Source organism: Quercus robur, chromosome 4 (genome assembly GCF_932294415.1).
Source record: "Quercus robur chromosome 4, dhQueRobu3.1, whole genome shotgun sequence".
Classification (NCBI taxonomy): domain Eukaryota; kingdom Viridiplantae; phylum Streptophyta; class Magnoliopsida; order Fagales; family Fagaceae; genus Quercus; species Quercus robur.
Window position 1 is genome coordinate 7,249,828 of NC_065537.1, and position 19,027 is coordinate 7,268,854.

Consider the following 19,027-nt stretch of genomic DNA (forward strand, 5'->3'; position numbering starts at 1 on the left):
TTGCCTTTAACTTAGATAAACGTTTACTCGAGTGTTAACTCAGCAGCGTAATATTCTTATGCAATTGGTAACAAAAAGAAAAACTAACCTTTCTACGGTCAGCAAAATAATAACTGAACTTGAAGATAAACCAATATACCTGAAATATTCAGTCCAAAGAGCTGCGTATGACCAAGGTTCCACTCCCAATTGTAATCAGGTGTGAGTAGTTGGCTATAGAGATTTGACATAGTTAGGCCTTAGTTCACCACTTAACCATATAAGTAGCGTCATCCCACTAAGTATCAGTGGACAGGGGAGCCCCATAAGACTAAAACTCAATTTGTTATTTAGAGGGGTAGGTAGTATTAACTCATCCAAAATATATGGTTTGAGGATTCAGACATGACCAAAGTTCTGTTTAACCCTTAACGAAATATGTAGTATTAATTTATCCAAGATATGTGATCCAAAGAACCAGGCATGACCAAGGTTCTGTTTAATACTTAATGAAATATGTAGCATTAATTTACCCAAGGTATGTGGTTCGAGGAACCCGTCATGACCGAGGTTCTGTTTAATACTTAATGAAATATGTGATATTAATTTACCCAAGGTATGTAGTCTAAGAAACTAGGCATGACCAAGATTCTATTTAACATTTAACGGAATATGGAATATTAATTTACCTAAGGTATGTGATCCGAGAAACCAAACATGACCGAGATTCTGTTTAATACTTAACAAAATATGGAGTATTAATTTACCCAAGGTATGTGGTCCGAAAAACCAGGCAGGACCTATGTTCTGTTTAATACTTAACGAAATATGGAGTATTAATTTACCCAAGGTATGTATTCCAAGGAACCAGGCATGACCGAGGTTCTGTTTAACACTTAACAAAGTATGGAGTATTAATTTACCCAAGGTATGTGGTCTGAAAAACCAGATAGGACCTAGGTTTTATTTAATACTTAACAAAATATGGAGTATTAATTTACCCAAGGTATGTATTTCGAGGAACCAGGCATGACCGAGATTCTGTTTAATACTTAATGAAATATGTGGTATTAATTTACTTAAGGTATGTGGTCCGAGGAACCAGGCATGATCGAACTTCTGTTTAATACTTAATGAAATATGTACTATTGGAAAGCAACACACATAGTTAAAGAAATGAAAAAGGGCCAGATTTCCTTTTCATTAATAATAGTACTTTTGCAGGTTATTTACATTCCACAAGTGTGGTACAACATTTCCATCTAAGTCTTCTAAATAGTAAGCCCATATACTAGCCACTGAGGTGATGCGATAGGGCCCCTCTTAATTTGGTATGAGCTTTCCCCAAGATGGGTTCTTCGCAGTTCCTACTACTTTCCTTAACACCAAGTCACCCAGTATCAGTGGTCTCTCCTTCACACTTGTATCATACCTTTGTTTAAGCTTTTGTTGATAATGCGCCAATTGTACTGTAGCAGCTTCTCTTTGCTCATCAATCAGATCTAAGCTTTTCTCTAATAGCCGATCATTATTGTTCGGAGTGAATAAGCTTGTCCTTAATGTTGGAAACTCAGTCTCTAAAGGAATTGCTACCTCAGACCCATATGTCATCGAAAAAGGTGTTTCTTCGGTTGACCAACGAGGAGTAGTCTGACATGTCCAAAGAACATGCGGTAATTCTTCCACCCACCTTCCTTTTGATTCATCTAACCTCTTCTTGAGCTCATTCCCTATGACTTTATTGACCGCTTCAGCTTGTCCATTTCCTTGTGGATAAGCTAGAGTTGAATATTGGATCCTGATGTCTAATTCACAACAATATCTCCTAAAAGCTTTATTATCAAATTGAAGCTCATTATCCGAGATGAGAGTATGAGGGATGCCAAACCAAGTAACTATGTTTTTCCAAACAAACTTCTTGGCATCTACGTCTTTGATATTAGATGATGGCTCAACTTCCACCCACTTTGTAAAGTAATCAGTTCTTACCAGAAGCCATGTTTGATTTCCTGTGGCCTTAGGAAATGGTCCTACAATATCTTGGCCTCATTAAGTAAATGGCCAGGGGTTGGACAAAGGATTGAGTACACCTCCAGGTTAATGAATGTTCGGAGTAAATCTCTAACACTGGTCACACTTTTTTGCATATTCTTGGGCATCTCTCTACATATTCGGCCACCGATGCCCCTGAGTAAAAGCTCTATGGGATAAGGATTTGCCCCCAGTGTGACTTCTGCATATCCCTTCACGTAATTCTTCTAGAAGCAATTCCACTGCCTAAAGGTGAACACAAAGCAAATAAGGTTTAGAGAAAGAAAGTTTGTACAACTTCTTCTCCTCGGAAAACCAAAAGTGAGGAGCTTTCCACCTTATCTTCTCTACCTTCCCCCTATCAAGAGGTAAGGCACCATCCTTAAGGAATAAGACCAACTGATCCATCCAACAAGGTCTAACCTTGATCTGGTGAACCAGAACTTTCTCCTTTTGGTCCTCAGCAGGCTTATGCAAATCTTCAACAAGTATTACCCAAGGTAGATATGTGCCAGAAGAGGTCACAAGGGTTGCTAAAGAGTCAGCATATGTATTCCTACATCTAGGAATTTGTTGTATGGTGAAGAACTCAAAATCTGACTGCAAGCACTGAACTCGACCTAAATACCCTTGCATTCTTAAATCCTTGGCCTCTAATTCTCCTCTTACTTGCCCCACGATGAGCTGGGAATCCGAGAACACTTCGACAACTTTTCCTGCCATTTTCAAAACCATAGCTAGCCCTATCAGTAGAGCTTCATACTCAGTTTCATTGTTCGTGGCTGAGAAGCCTAATCTTAAAGATTTTTCAATAGTGATTCCATCCGGGGACACTATTACCAGCCCCACCCCGGATCCCTTTTGATTTGCTGCTCCATCAATGTACAATATCTAGGGTGTAAGCCCCTGTGGAGAAATTGTCAGAGCTAGCTTTCCCACTAATCTATGCTCTTCAACCTCTACCCCCGTTGGAGGCTTAGTGAACTCAACCACTAAATCTACAAGAACTTGTCCTTTAACTAAAGAACGTGGCATGTACATTATATCAAAGGCCCCCAAGATTGTCCCCCATTTGGCAACTCTCCCTGTATAATCAACTTTTTGCAATAAAGACTGCAAGGGGAGTTGAGTTAGAACTACAATGGTGTGTGCCTAAAAGTAATGGGTGTTAGGACATATGTGTTTCATATGTTAAGAACAGATGTTATGATTTTATGTAATTGGCTTATCCTTTGACAAAACGCACTTTACTTGTATTTGGATAGATTTAGGTTGATTTAAATACTTCAAGAAACTTTGTTTCAAGATAAAGTATTAAAACTTTTAAGTCTGTTCAAGAAAACAAGTTCAGAGTGCAAAATTATTAAAACTCGATAGCTGGCTCGACAACTGTATCTATCGAGCTTAAGGAAGTTGTTCTTCATTCGGTGTGCTTGACACCTGCTCGACACCTGCTCGACACCTGCTATCTATCGAGATTTAAGATTGTCATAATTCCAATCTGATTTTCTTGGGATCCATGAATGTGTCTTTGGGCTTTCTTTTCTCCTAACCATAGACATATAAAAAGATCAGTTTAAGGGCCGTTAAAGTGTTCACAAGTTGCACAAGTTTTGAGCAAACTCTGTTCAAGCAAAGTGTGACAGGAGACGAAGTTCTTGCTCTAGTTCATCTCTTTCTCTTGAAGAAGTTGCTGTATATGTGCACCGTAGGGTTTTGTGATCAAGCATCTTCTTGATCTTTATCATGTGGATGAACTGAAGAACTTTGCAACCAACAACCTTCTTAGTTGGTGATTGAAGTCGCGTACTGGGATCTGCACAATTGGTTAGTCACATATTTGGGAGTCATGCATCTAAAAGGAAAACTGTCACTACAGAACAAGTCCAATTGGATATTGGGGTAAGGGTTCAACTGTAGGTTTGTAAGGTACTTGGATTCCTTTACTTGTAACCATTTGTTGTGATAATAGTGGAGTTTCAGGAGTGGTGACCTGAAAATCACCTGGTGGGGGTTTTGCTGTTAGATTTTCCCCATTCGTAAACAAATCATCATGTTATTTATTTTCTGCTACATAATTAGTTTATTAGTGATTTGTTTATGCTACCACACATTTGCATGATAAATTGATTAATTAATAACTTGACTAATTAATTAATTAATTTATATCACAATGGGTCATTTAGTTTGTGGCCTATCAATAGGGAAGCTTCCTCATAGCGTGCACCACTACCAAGATGGCCTTTTCCAAAAGCAAGCAGCAAATTTCAACTTCGTGCAGAGATTTACTCGCATAATAGATTGATCTTTGTACTCCTTCCTCCACTCTCACTAGTACTAAGCTGACTGCATGTGAAGCCATAACAATGTAAGCGAAGAGGACTTCTTCCCTTTTGGGTCTCGACATAATGGGTGGCCAAGAAAGATAATCCTTCAGTTGTTGGAAGGCAAGAGCACACTCCTCATTCCATTCGAACCCCTTCTATTTGTGCAACAGCTAGAAAAATGGCCTACATCTATTTGTTGACCTAGATATAAATCTGTTAAAGGCAGCTATCATCCCTGTTAGTTTTTGCACTTCCTTCGGATTCTGAGGTGGTTGTAGATCATTAATCACTTTGATTTAATCAAGATTAACCTCAATTCCATGCTGCGTGACCATATAACCCAAAAACTTGCCCGAGTTAACACCAAAAGAACACATAGAAGTATTAAGGCATAACTTGTGCCTCCTCAACACTTTAAAAATATCTCCTAGTCCTTCAAATGCTCAGCAACCACCGTACTCTTCACAACCATATCATCAATATAAACCTCTATATTCTTACCTAGTTGGGACTCAAACATTCTTGTCATCATCCTTTGATAGGTAGATCCAACATTCTTCAATTTGAAAGGCATCACCTTATAATGATAATTCCCAATAGGTGTAAGAAAAGCAATCTTCTCCTGGTCGGCCAGAGCTAGTGGAATTTGATGGTACCCCTGAAAGGCATCCAAAAATCTCATCTGAGAATGTTCAATGGTAGCATTTACTAATTGGTCTATTTAGGGTATTGGGAAGGGATTCTTAAGGCAAGCTTTGTTTAAATCTGTGAAATCTACACACACCCTCCACTTCCCACTCTTCTTCACTACTATTGTATTGGCCAACCATTATCGGTAAAAAGACTTCCTTTATTGCCCTTGCACACTTGAGCTTCGTTACCTCTTCTTTAACAGCCTCAGTGTGTTCCTTGGATGAGTGCCTAGATGGTTGCTTCTTTGAGACAACGGTTGGATTGACATTAAGGAGATGACATATAAAATCAGGGTCCACTCCAAGAGCTTCATAAGCTCTCCAAGAAAAGATGTCCATGTTTTCGCGTAAGAAAGGCAGTAGCTCTTCCTTTTCTTGAAGAGGCAGTTGTACCCTTACTTGAAAAAACTTCTCTACGTCAGTACATATCATCACCCTTTCCAACCCTTCACATTTGGCTTCCTCGCCCACGACGCGTGAGGGAGTTTCCACATTCATTGGTTACTACAAAGCCCTATCCGAGGACATTAAGGGTTCGCCCCCAGATTGGTGCCTGATAGCAGTGACCAAGCATTACCTTGCCACGGCCTGGCTCCCAACAAGTTCTTCAAATTGCTCCCCAAAGGGGTACTTCACCTTCAGATGTAGAGTTGAAGACACAGCCTTCATGGCATGAAGCCATGGTCTCGCCAAAATGGCTGTATAAGGTGAATATGCCTCCACCACAATGAAATTCACTTCCACTACTCTAGAACCCATCTGAACAGGCAACTTAACCATACCCTTAAGGACAACCATCTTCCTATCGAATCCCACCAAGGGTGAATCGTAACTGTCCAGATCCTCTAGCTTAAGCCCTAGTCTCTTGTATAGATCAGGGTACATGATCTCTGCCCCATTATCCTGATCTACTAAGACTCTCTTCACATCATAGCCCCCAATTTGAATCGTTACTACCAACGCATCATCGTGGGGTTGATGAGTTCCAGTCTTATCTTCATCCAAGAAACTAAGAGTTGGTCGGGCCTACATCCTTCCTCACTTAGCCTTAGGGGTGAGAATTTCTCTGTGCAAGTTTGATACAAACATCACCTCGGATTGATATATACTTGTTCGACCTGGAGCTGCCATAATCACATTGATTGTCCCCAAGGATGGCTGCAGATAGTTCTCCCGATGAGGGGTTGGCCCAATCTTTCCTCCTTACATAGATGACTAAGACAAGAACTGCTTTAATTTCTTGGCCTTGACCAATTGCTCTAGAAAATCTCATAAGGTTTTGCAGTCTTCTATAGTGTGCCCACGATCTTGATGATACTAACAATGCAAACTTTGATTGCACTGAGATGGATGTCCTCCCATTTTATTTGGACATTTAAAATATAGATCATTCTTTATTTTTTCTAGTATCTGATGCACAGGCTCCCTAAAAACTGTATTAACTACTTGCATGGTGGACTGTCCTCCAGACCCTAGAAAATACCTTCTCACCATACTACTGTTGTACTTATCCACCTTGTAATCTCTTCGGTCAGGAGTATTCACTTTGGCCTTCCCTTCCCCTTACTGCTGGTCTTCCTCGACTCGCTTGTACTCATCAATACGATCCATCAACTAGCGCATGCTGCATGCAGGCTTTCTAGTTAAAGATTTCCTCAGCTCATGGTCTATAGGGAGTCCGAACTTGAACGTCCTTATGGCCACATCTTTGAAATCTCCATCTATCTCATTAAACATCTCCCAATACCCTTGAGGTAAATTAATTAATTAATTATCCGAGTTAATTAATTAATCCAACTTAACATGCAATCACGTAGTAGCACAAACAAATCATCAAATAAACTAAGTGCAGCAAAAATTAAATTTGATACGGTGATTTGTTTACGAATGGGGAAAACCTACAAGACAAAACCCTACCGGATGATTTTAAGGTCACCACTATCAAGAATCCTCTATTATCAAAACAAGTGGTTACAAGGAAAAAGAATCTCAGTACCTAATACCAACTTACAGTTAAACCCTTACCCCAATACCCAATTGGACTTGTAATGTAGCAGCAATCTCTCCGTTTAATGCACGAATCACAGTACGTGACTAACACTCCAACTTGAGAAAGATGTTGGCTACAAAGTTCTTCAGTTCATCAACATGAAGATCAAAAGCTTCTTAGTCACAAAACCCTAGGCTTACAAACGCAGCAGTTTCCACAAGAGAAAGATGAACTTAGAGCAATATGTCTCCGGCCACAATATGCATATGTGCTTGGAATGACTTGGGCAACCTTGAGACGGCTCTAAAATAATTCTTATATATGTCTAGGGTTGTGAGAAAAGAAACCCTACACAAATACTCAAGGATATGCGTGTAATCATATCTGGAAATCCTGATTTCATAATTCTCGACAGATACAGTTGCTGTCGAGCTTCTATCGAGCTTCAACACTAAATCTCCATAGATTGGATTCTATCGAGCTTTAATAAGCAGTACATCTTCACTTGTTTCATGGTCAGACTTTTATGGCTTCAATACTAGACTTGAACATCAGTTCCTTGAAGTACTAAACCATCCTAAATCTACCCAAATACAAGTAAAGTGTTTTTTGTCAAAGAATTAGCCAATTACAACAAAAATTGTCCTAAGAAGTGCGAGGAACAAAATGGATCATATAAGAAGATCTGTCTCACTCATGTAGAGATGTTCCCCGCTTCACCAAAAGATTGGCATGCACATGAATTTGCTTTTCTCCATATATGCCTAGGATGGACTTGCCATTGTCAACTTAGAAGAGACCTACAATCCAAAACCAATTCAACTTCCCTTTATTATTGTACATGACTAGATATACAATTGTGAATGTAACTACTGTGACTTAAATAATGCTTCTAAGTGCAGAATTGTCACAAAGTAATAACTCGGTAAATCCGATGTCAAAACTACTGGAAAAAGGGAATTGATTAGCAAATCACAAAAGAATAAAACTAAAATAATAAAGTTTAATTGAAGAGATTTTTGATGGTTTAGTAAAATTAATTAAAATTGAGAGAAGATAATAATATATTAAGGCACTCACAAGAAAAATGGAATTGATTAGCAAATCACAAGAGAATAAAACTAAAATAATAAAGTTTAATTGAAGAGATTTTTTATGGTTTAGTAAAATTAATTTAAATTGAAAGAAGATAACAATATATTAAGGCACTAAGGTTTATGGATCTATACACAACACATCTATTGGTGGTTTTAACAATATTTATTTTATAACTCAACCAAAATTCATACGAAGGATGATTTTAGTTGGATGATTTAACAATAAAAACTCAAGAATGAATTGTTTAAGGTAGTTTCATGAAAATTGATTGATTTTAGGCAAAACAAAACTAGTGAATTAGTTCTCAGGGAATACTAAGCATTTAACCTACCCAGAGTCTATGAATATTCAAAGAATTATATAGAAATAGACACTTTTCTTGATGAGTAAATAAGTCAAAAACAAAAAAGCATAAGCATTAAAACCAATAAATAATTTTTAAGAACATACCAATAAATGGTTGGGTTTCACCCCCTTGCCTTAACAAGTCTTCTAGCAAGTTATAAAACAAATAAAACTTAAAAAAAAAAAAAAAACCCTAAATTATGTTCTACGGCAGCTCCCTCCTGAATTTTGCCCTAAAGAGCTTTTAAATAGGTCAAAAAATCCTATTACAAGTTGAATTTCCGTTTGGAGAAAATCCCAAGTTTTTAGGTTCCACTTAACCAATGTTTTCAGCCCATTTAACTTCAGAATTCGGACTTTTTGTAAACTATAAAGTTGTAACCCTTTAAGTTAACTTTCGAGACCAACTCGAATCATCTCAATTGGACGTCTAAGCCGAATGTTATGCTCCAAATACTAATTGGTATGCAAGCTGTAATCCTAATCCAAATTGGATTTAGATTCGGTACAAATTTCTTTTGATTCCTTGCTCCAATTGGACTCGAATTTAATTGGGTTGGCCTTCTTTGACTTCATCATGGCCCTTGTAATAGCAAAGTCCATTACCTTTCTTCTTTGCACAAATCCACTTATTTAATTTCATTATCCTACAAAAGACAAATTCACACATTAAAATTCATTTAACCACAAAATTGATTATTCAGAATTATTCCAAAACCAACTATAAAATTCAAGAATTAACTCAAAATAAATATGATAATACTTTCTAATAATGACATAAATATGAAAAATTAAGCTATTATCAGTAACTTTTTTTTTAATAAAAAAATAGACTTTTTTTTCAAAGGGAAAAAGATGAAATATTTAGTAATTAGATTTTTTTTGTGTGCTTCTTTTGTGATATATATATATATATATATATATATATATATAGTTTTGATTGAAGAATTTTTTTTATAAAAAAAGTGTTACCTTTTAAAAGATATTTAGAAAATTTGATGGTAGGATGTATCTCAATAATAATTTATTGTTGTGTGGTTGACTACTGTTGGTCAATGGTAGTTTACATAGCCCTAGTAGTAATAGGACTCTACTTTGGTGTATGACATGCACTAGAAAACCAAGTCCTTGGTTCAGGACTTGCAGTAGTAGCCGCCGACCTTTGCCTATTATAGATTATATTATATTATGTGATGTAGGCACATAATTGTGTTGAGAGAAAGATGTAGCAGCACAATAGGCTTAGTAAATACAATAGGGTGTGCTTTATTTTTTATGAGAGAGACTTTGGGGTTTAGGTCTTGTGAGTGTTTGCATGCCACTATTATAATATCTTTATTTTATAGTGGAATTTTCTTTGTTATCACTGATGGATGTAGGCAAATTTTCAAACCATGTAACTTCTCTGTGTTTATTTTTCTTCTCTCTTCTTTAGTCTTACGTAAGTGAATTTATTTTCACAAAAAATTGGTATCAGAGTAGCAAGTTGGTTGATCTAATAAAGGTTAATACTTCTATTGCCAAGGTAGACATAGTTAAGTTCGATATGTCTATTTTTCTTCTCTTATTTAATCTTACGTAAGTGGGTTTATTTTCACAAAAATTGGTATCAAAGCTCTAGGTTTGTTGATCTAATGGAGGTTAATGCTTCTATTTTCAAGGTAGACATAATCAAGATTGGTAACTTCAGGTTATAGCAAAGAATCCTAAAAGAAATGTTGGTGCAACAAAGCTTGGTGAAGGCTTTGTATGGAAAACAAAGAAACTAGAGAAGATGATTGATGACATGTGGGAAGAACTTGAGATGAAGACAGTGAGTACAATTCGACTATGTCCAACAGATGAGCTTATGTATGATGTCATGGATGAGGTGTCAATTGCTGCTATATGGTTGAAGTTGAAGAGCCAATACATGTCCAAGTCCCTCAAAAATAAATTGAATATTAAGTGGAAACTTTATGGGCTTAAGATGGTTGAGGGTGCAGATATGGCGTAGCACATCAACACGTTTAACCAACTTATTACTGACATGTTGAGGATCAATATAAAATTCAATGATGAAGATAACGCGATGATGGTTTTGACCTCAATCCTGACTTCCTACGAACATTTGGTTACAATCCTATGTTGGGGGAAGGAGACTTTGGAATTTAAAGAGATCTCAGGAGTCTTGAAGGATCACTACCATCGTAAATAAAATCCGAGTAAGAGTTTTGGTGAAGGGCTCATGGTAAAGGGTACTCAAGATCATGGAAGGGAGAAAGACAAGAATAATGGTTCTACTAGGGGACATAGTATACCCAAATACAAGAGTAAGATAGTGAAGTGATATAAATGCGAAAAGAAGGGCCCAATACATTGAGACTGTCTAGAGTGGAAAAGAGACAAGGATAAAAACAAGGAAGGGTCCTCAAGATCTACTAATGAAGTGGAAGTAGATGCAAATTTAGATGGAGACTTGTGTTTTGTTTCATCAAATCTAACTGTTTGATCGATTCTTAGGTTCTAGATTCAACATATTTGTTCCATGTGACTCCACAGGGATTGGTTCGACACTTACAGATTATTTAATTGTGGTTCCGTTCTAATGGAAAAAAATGTTGCTTGCGAAGTTGTTAGAATAAGAACAATTAAGTTAAGATGTTTAATAATGTCATGAGAACATTATAGGATGTAAGCATGTTCTAGATCTCAAAATGGCTTTATCTATAAGTCTATCTATCAGTTTAAAAATGAGATAATGAAGATATCAAAAGGTGCTATGGTTATGAATTATGATGAAGAGACAAAAGGTAGATGATAATATCTACAGATTTTTTGGCTGCACCATTGTAGCTCAAGTTGCTATAATTACTAAATTTGAGCAAGATGATACACTCTTGTGGCATAAGTGATTAGGGTATATAGGTGAGCACAAGGATGGATCCCGTCCATTTTTTTAATAGTTATTATATATTTCATTTTTATACTTGAGCCTCCCTTCCAAAACCTTAGGCTTCCTTCTCCTCAATAAGCCTAGTTAGCCTCACCCAAATAGCAATTATCCATCTCAAAAACTTAACAAAAATAATAAAAACATTCACAATGGAGATTATATTTTAGCAAAAAAAATATTTTACCACCAAAGAACCAAAAATTCATGTGTTATTAGAGAAACTAAAGCTAAATTCTTTGCAATTATAGTAAACTGGTATAAATACCAGTTGGCTGTAACAAGTTGTTAAAAATAAAATACAATATTTTATTAAGATTATATATCTTTCTTCAATTAAAAAACTCAAATTCTCTCTCTTCCTTCGCTATTTTAATGAGTTGTTTATATTATTTTAAATGAAGTAATAAAAAAATAGAACATTTGATATTATATGTATTGTAAATTGAGATGGTAAAATAGATAAAATACATTTTTGAGGTGTTAAAAACTAAATTTTTTAGCACCACCATGTGAATGCTCTAATTTCAACAACAACAAAACACCCTAGCCAGCCTAGTATTAAAAAAAAATGATTTTGTTTTTGGTGTGTATTTGTTAGTAATGATTGCATTTTAATGTATTTAGAAACAACGATTTTGAGTATATATATATATATATTTTTTTTTTAATACTAGATGATGCCTATTTAGAGGTTTTTTTTTTTTTTTTTTTTTTTTTTTTTTTTTTTTTTTTTTCAACCTTCACTGGCTTAAAATCCTGAGTCCATCCCTAGGTGAGCATGGTATGAGGGAATTGCAGAAAAGAAATCTGTTGGTTGGAGTTAAGTCATGTAAATTAGATTTCTGTAAATACTACCTTTTGGGAAAGTAGTGTAAAGTGCAATTTGAAACTTCCACACACAATACAAAGGAAATTCTGGATTATTTTCATTATGATATTTTGGAACTGGCGAAGATTATCTCTAAAGATGGATCTCGGTATTATATGAGTTTCATTGATTACTATTCTTGGAAAGTTTGAGTTTACTTTTTGAAGAGCAAGTCTAATGCATTTGCAAAGTTCAAGAAGTGTAACATTGAAGTGGAAAACCAAACTAGAAGGAAGGTCATGTGTCTTAAATCTGATAATGGCACTTAGTACACAAATAAAGATTTTTTGACGTTTTGTGAAAAGTATGGCATCAGAAGGCACTTATGGTACCAAGAATGTCTCAACAAAATGGAAGAGCTGAGAGGCTTGATAGAACATTGGTGAAATATCTAGGTGTATAAGACTAAATGCTGAGCTTTCTAAGGTCTTTTGGGTTGAAGTTGTGAATATGGTGTTCTTTATTCTTAATGGAAAAATCTTAATTTACATTGAGAGAAAGAAGTAGCCACAAAATAGACTTTAGCAAATACAATAGGGTTGTTCTTTATTCTTTGTGAGAGAGAGCCAAGTATATATTTGGTGTTTGAAACTTGTGAGAATGTTTGTGCGCTACTATTGTAATCTCCTTATTTTATAGTGAAATTTTCTCTATCGCCGCCTATGTACATAGGCAAATTGTTAAATCACGTAAATTTCTTGTGTTTTTTTCTTTTCTTTTCTCTTCTTTAATCTTTTTCCCAACATTTATTCTTTTCCATTAAAATATATATATATATATATATATATATTAAAGTGTGAAGATGATTATATAAAAAAATTTCATTATATTATTTTCAATTATTACTGTTGCCACAGCATACACTGACAACTCACCCAAACCATGATAACCACCAAAACTAAACCCAACAACAGCAGCACTAACAATCCACCCCAGCAAAAAACAACCGTGACTACCACCTAGATCTAAAATGACGACCTAGAATGATGACCTTAATTTGAGGAGTGAGAGAGAAGAAGTCTGAGGAAGAGAAGAGTGGATAAATAAAGAGGAAAAATGATTTAGATGTTGCTACAGTAACATTTATATTTAGATGTAATTGCAGCATGTCGTAAAATACTTTGAAAAATGGCTCACCGAATGTAGGGTTTTTGTGAATAGTGTACCCCTATTTGCATTTTTAAGGATTTTTGCATGTTCTTAACTAGCTAGGATAAAATAAATATGATTATCAAAGACTTTTATCTTCCACGAAGAGTCTACTATGCTTTATAGAAATATAATAAAAATAGAAAGGTCCGTGTGGGCATTAAGCAGTGAGCTTTGTTTTTTTAGGTTGTTTTTTTTTTTTTTTCGGAGTAAGACTCGAAGGTATATTAAGCTTTTTATTGTTTTAGCAGCCGAGCATAAAAACAAAAATGCAAAAACAAAAACAAAAACAAAAGAGCTTCTTGCAAAAATAAATAAAACACTAGTGTAAAACATGACGGAGAAGTCAACATGGGAAGAGCAAGGCTGGTGAAGTCTAGATCTGAGACTATCTACCCACATGGGAAGAGCAAGGTTGGTGAAGTCTGAGACTGCCTGAGACTATCTACCAAACGACGGTGATCCAAGCAACTATATAAAAAAATAAAAATAAAAATACTAAAAAAGCATGGCTTTGACTTTATGGCTATTTCAGAGCAGACGACCTTCAGCTCCAACTCCAAAATCCAACAACCATGTTTGCCCTGTTGTTCATGTTGTTTACCACCATCATTGCACCACTAATTCCAACCCTCTCTTCACAACCACCACCACCCTGGCCCCCATTTCCCTCCCTTACTCCACCACCGCCAGCATTTCAGTTTCCTCCAATCCCACCTTTTCGCCCTTTCACTTCATCACTTCATCACGACAACATATGGCCTCCAACTACAACCAGTATCCGTGCCCCTCGTGCTGGGGAGTATCTTGGCTCTAACTACATTAACCGGCATCCTCGCGGTGATGATTTACCATCGTCAACGCAACCAGCCTCAGGTACAGGCAGTGCAACCGCCGCTTCCGATCGAGGACCCTGTAACTGTGCACGGATGGAGCCGCGTAATTGTGTACTCGATCACATAGTGATATACGACGTCTGGTGAAGGTAATTTTTTTTTTTTCCTATCAGTTGGATTCTTCTTTTTAATTTTTCCTAGTTTTTACCATTTGATCCGATCTGAGTATTTGGGCGATAAATGTTCTGTAATGGCTTTTTTTTTTTTTTTTTCTTCTTTTTTGGGAATTTAGTTTTGGAGCGCTTGCATTTGGGCTAAATGATTCTTATCTCTGTTTTATACGGGGTTTGACAGTGTGTGCAGAAGTTGGAGGCCTTTTGTGTTGCAAGTGGCTACTTTCCGAAGAATTAATATGACCTAAGGGAGGACAGCTTAGCTGTTCCTCCAAAGTAGTCCAAACCAGTAATAATAGGCGTTTAAAACAACTCTTACACAACTTCCTAAATAACAAAACGAAACAAACCATGCAATTAGATTTAAAAATAGTGCCACGACTTTTCCAATAAATTTTAGTTGGCAGTTTATTGTTGATTATAATCTGAACTCCATCATTAAAATTAATTTTTTGCCCACCAATAACATTAAGTAACAACCTATCATTCAAGATATAACATTTCTCTAGACAAGGATTTAACTCTAGTTAAAAAGACCTAACTGATTTGAAATCCAAAAGCTCAAACTCATCGTTTGGTATTTAGTTTTATTAGTGACCTTTGTCTTTCAAGAGAGGTTTTTCTATCTCAAAACTCTAGATTAATTTCTTAACCCACAACCATCACTCAGTCTTAGACTTTTATGCCCGACGAGTATAGGTGCTTATGCGGTTCATAGATGTGTGTTTCAAAAGAATGATGAAAATGAAGGCGTAATCAATCTACGTCAAAGGTGCAGAGCAATTTTATCTTTTTCATCAACATTTTATTCCTCTGTGGGTGTGTGTGTGTGTGTGTTTTTTTTTTTTCAAATAACTGTTTAACCGCTAACTTTCTTTCTGAATTTATATTTACATTAACAACATTGAAGAAATTGCAAACTGATGTGCATGTGCGAATACTGTGGAATCAGCTACCATCTAATAGGATTGTTGTCTTTTAAATTGAAAATTGCAATTGTTATATTTTGTTGTGGGATTGTTGTGAGCTTTGAATATTTGTTTTGATGTGATGTAGTTGTGTGGTTTGGAATAATAGTTGTTTTAATTTGGAATCGTAATGATTTGGCTTATAAAGAAGGTTGGTGGTATTTGTGGAAGTCGGTAGGTAAGTATTTGCAAATGATTTGTGTTTCAGGGGTTGATTTTGTTTTAGTGTTTAGATTTCATTGTAAATTTTGTTTGTTTTGATAGTAAAATTTCTCCTTTATCCAAACAAATAGGAAAAAGCTTGTCAAGGGAATGTGTTGCCCGTAAAATGTTTTTAACAGGGTAGTTTGTTATGTCTGGCTGTATCCTTAGCCATAATCGAAAAGTGACTCTCTCATTGTATAAAATTAGGGGTGTCAATGATTGACCCAACCCGTGAACATGATACAGGTTTTTGTGGGTTAGGATTGGGTCTTAGCAGGTTTGGATTATAAATGGATTGTCCCGAATGTTACATAATAAGAAACATGTCATAAGCAAATTAACCCGTGTGACCTACAATAGACACGTTTGACATGTTAATTTATGTATATCAACCTAAGATGACCCATTATTTAACACAACACGTTTAACTTGCATAATAAATAAATATTCATTTTATTTTAGATTTGTCAAATACCTCTTATATCCAACCTATATTTTAAACTCAAAAAGAAAAGTGAGTAATTACAAAAACTTATAAGTGATATAATTGTAAATTGAAACTTTATAAACCCTAGTCATGATCAGTCTATTGTTTGCACCAACTCTTTTAATATTGATACTTAGCATTTAGCAAGTTCTGTGAATGTTATATTTTTGTTAAACTATTTTATTTTGAAGTTGGGTTAAAGTGTATGCACTTCTTTTGAAGTGTAAAGAACTTATTTCTAGATGAGTGTTATATTTTTGTTGGACTATGTTATTTTAAACGTGAATTGAAGACTTGAAGTATATGCATTACTTTCAGGATTTAAAGAACTTATTTTTATATGAATGTCGTATTTAATATTAAGTGGGTTGAAATGAGTTGTGTCACATTTGTGTCAACCCAACATGACCAGTTTTTTAGGCATGTCAAGTGTCAAGTTGCATTAACCCACTTCATTAACAAGTTGGGTTAGGGTGAAAGAGCCATGACACGACTTTTAAATGGGTCGGGTTCAAGTCGAGCCGCGTAATTGTGTACTCGATCACATAGTGATATACGACGTCTGGTGAAGGTAATTTTTTTTTTTTCCTATCAGTTGGATTCTTCTTTTTAATTTTTCCTAGTTTTTACCATTTGATCCGATCTGAGTATTTGGGTGATAAAGGTTCTGTAAAGGCTTTTTTTTTTTTCTTTTTTCTTCTTTTTTGGGAATTTAGTTTTGGAGCGCTTGCATTTGGGCGAAATGATTCTTATCTCTGTTTTATACGGGGTTTGACAATGTGTGCAGAAGTTGGAGGCCTTTTGCGTTGCAAGTGGCTACTTTCCCAAGAATTACTATGACCTAAGGGAGGACAGCTTAGCTGTTCCTCCAAAGTAGTCCAAACCAGTAATAATAGGCGTTTAAAACAACTCTTACACAACTTCCTAAATAACAAAACGAAACAAACCATGCAATTAGATTTAAAAATAGTGCCACGACTTTTCCAATAAATTTTAGTTGGCAGTTTATTGTTGATTATAATCTGAACTCCATCATTAAAATTAATTTTTTGCCCACCAATAACATTAAGTAACAACCTATCATCCAAGATATAACATTTCTCTAGACAAGGAGTTAACTCTAGTTAAAAAGACCTAACTGATTTGAAATCCAAAAGCTCAAACTCATCATTTGGTATTTAGTTTTATCAGTGACCTTTGTCTTTCAAGAGAGGTTTTTCTATCTCAAAACTCTAGATTAATTTCTTAACCCACAACCATCAGTCAGTCTTAGACTTTTATGCCTGACGAGTATAGGTGCTTACGCGGTTCATAGACGTGTGTTTCAAAAGAATGATGAAAATGAAGGCGTGATCAATCTACGTCAAAGGTGCAGAGCAATTTTATCTTTTTCATCAACATTTTATTCCTCTGTGTGTGTGTGTGTGTTTTTTTTTTTTCAAATAACTATTTAACCACTGACTTTCTTTCTGAATTTATATTTACATTAACAGCATTGAAGAAATTGCAAACTGATGCGCATGTGCAAATATTGTGGAGTCAGCTACCATCTAATAGGATTGATGTCTTTTAAATTGAAGAATGCAATTGTTATATTTTGTTATGGGATTGTTTTGAGCTTTGAATATTTGTTTTGATGTGATGTAGTTGTGTGGTTTGGAATAACAGTTGTTTTAATTTGGAATCGTAATGATTTGGCTTATAAAGAAGGTTGGTGGTATTTGTGGAAGTCGGTAGGTAAGTATTTGCAAATGATTTGTGTTTTAGGGGTTGATTTTGTTTTAGTGTTTGGATTTCATTGTAAATTTTGTTTGTTTTGATAGTAAAATTTCTCCTTTATCCAAACAAATAGGAAAAAGCTTGTCAATGGAATGTGTTGCCCGTAAAATGTTTTTAACAAGGTAGTTTGTTATGCCTGGCTGTATCCTTAGCCATAATCAAAAAGTGACTCTCTCATTGTATAAAATTAGGGGTGTCAATGATTGACCCAACCCTTGAACATGATATGGGTTTTTGTGGGTTAGGGTTGAGTCTTAGCAGGTTTGGGTTACAAATGGATTGTCCCGAATGTTACATAATAAGAAACATGTCATAAGCAGATCAACCCGTGTGACCTGCAATAAACACGTTTGACATGTTAATTTATTTATATCAACTTAAGATGACCCATTATTTAACACAACCCGTTTAATTCACATAATAAATAAATATTTATTTTATTTTAGATTTGTCAAATACTTCTTATATCCAATCTATATTTTAAACTCAAAAAGAAAAGTGAGTAATTATAAAAACTTACAAGTGATATAATTGTAAATTGAAACTTTATAAACCCTAGTCATGATCAGTCTATTGTTTGCACAAACTCTTTTAATATTGATACTTAGCATTTAGCAAGTTCTGTGAATGTTATATTTTTGTTAAACTATTTTATTTTGAAGTTGGGTTAAAGTGTATGCACTTTTTTTGGGGTGTAAAGAACTTATTTCTAGATGGATATTATATTTTTGTTGAACTATGTTATTTTAAACGTGGATTGAAGACTTGAAGTGTATGCATTACTTTCAGGATGTAAAGAACTTATTTCTATATGAATGTCATATTTAATATTAAGTGAGTTGAAATGGGTTGTGTCACATTCGTGTCAACCCAACATGACCAGTTTTTTAGGCATGTCAAGTGTCAAGTTGCATTAACCCACTTCATTAACAAGTTGGGTTAAGGTGAATGAGTCATGACACGACTTTTAAATGGGTCGGGTTCAAGTCGAGCCATTTAGTCAAATATTCATACCTCAACATGATATAAATCCGACATGCTAATCTGAATTGACACATAGGATTGTATTGAATATAGGCTATAGGGATTGAAGTTAGTTTTTGTTATAAATGAATAAGCTCTTGCAATTCATCCAATTTTGATCGATTCAATGATATAAAGTGCTC

The 19,027-nt window shown here is 35.3% G+C and overlaps 1 long non-coding RNA gene across 1 annotated transcript; it reads left to right on the plus strand.

The window, feature by feature from the left end:
• The first annotated feature begins 13,779 nt into the window (after positions 1-13,779).
• LOC126724351 (uncharacterized) lies at positions 13,780-17,802 on the plus strand. Its single transcript, XR_007654940.1, has 2 exons — positions 13,780-14,399; positions 17,576-17,802. It is a non-coding gene; the product is annotated as an uncharacterized LOC126724351 (long non-coding RNA).
• The last annotated feature ends 1,225 nt before the right edge of the window (positions 17,803-19,027 follow it).